Raw genomic sequence first — 1,492 nt, 5'->3', positions numbered from 1 at the left:
AAAAAATTGGTCCAAAGCATCCTGCTGACTTACAAATGTGCCAGAACAAGTGTCACTCTGGGCATGAAAAGAACTCTATTAAGACTGTTTTATTCAAATCTATTTTTTGAGATTTTAGAGCAATATGATTTGGGCAACTAATTACTGCTTATTTTATTGAAAATAATGAGCATATCCATGAATTTGGGTTATTGAAGTTTATAATAGCTCCCTTTGTGTTTTTAATCTTTAATATTTCAATCTATTTTTAATCTTTGAGCAAGATTACAAAACTTGATCAAACTTTTCTGACTTCTATGTAAAAACAGTGATGATACAATAATTAACTAGATTCATGCTCACTGTGAATGCTAGTGATTATGTTCAGTATAGTGCCATAGTCCACAGTCAAGAAATTATGATGAACATAATTAAACTGAGTGATTTGTGTATAGAAGGGAGCAAAATACAAGAAGTGTGAGTTAAGTTAGAAATGCCCCTTAGGTTCACAGCTGAATACTTGAATACTTCGCACCCAATTGATGGTGCTGTTTGGGGTATTTTAAGTCATATCAAATATTTTTACTGTCTAGAGACTATTCTGCTTACATAGTTTTACATCTGCATTGGTGGTATGAAGAGACTTCTCATACCTTTCCCAAGGAAACTATCGTAAAGCCAGGGGAATAAGTCCACTAGATAGTCGGTTTGATTTCTAAATTCTTCCAACTCTGAGCTGTGAGACACTGGCAGTGTTTTATTTCCCATTACCTTTAGGGGAAAACAAAGATCTTTCATGGTTGAACTACACAACACTGAAACACAAACACCTTTCTTCAGATAAACTTAATATATATTTTCTGATTGGAGATGTATGACTAATAGCTATGTTTTGTTATCTTAGTTTTATAAGTGACCAAAGAGTGACATAAGGAGCTATAAGACTTACATTGCTTAACAAAATATGCCCAACTGTTTAATATAGGAAAGAAATATTTTAAATACACATGACCATGGAAGGTGCACAGATATATTGGAAAGAATATAGCAAAATAAATGTCAATTTGAGGTCAACTTAAGCTGCACAGTAAGACTATGTTGACAAATAAATATATTTCATATCACATATAAACTATCCATAATCTTAAATTTCTACCTGGTCACTAACCTGAGAATATAAATGTTGAGTTGTTTTTAGTACATCTCAAAATTAATCTATTGCTTCTCAGAAATAGTTGCTCGTTATAAATGTTTGTTTATTTTTATTAGCACTATTTGGACACCAATCTGTTTTGTTAAACCAGAAATTCAACTGAATACCCTGTAAAGAGGGGAAAGGGTAGTGAACATCTTATTTTTATTTCTATCAGAAGGACAAAGTCTACTTGAGATATTAAAGATTATCTGATTGATCGGTGAGTGATGTTCCAAAGAAGGACATGTTGATTCACCCTGTAGTGTTATAAAAGCTCCATGCTGACTGAGCACAGCTGTGTCAGGCAGAAGGATCTCC

This window comes from Microtus oregoni, unplaced genomic scaffold (genome assembly GCF_018167655.1).
Source record: "Microtus oregoni isolate MIOR12 unplaced genomic scaffold, Mior012 000012F_ref0000307, whole genome shotgun sequence".
Classification (NCBI taxonomy): Eukaryota; Metazoa; Chordata; class Mammalia; order Rodentia; family Cricetidae; genus Microtus; species Microtus oregoni.
Note: the sequence above shows the minus strand (reverse complement) of the source record.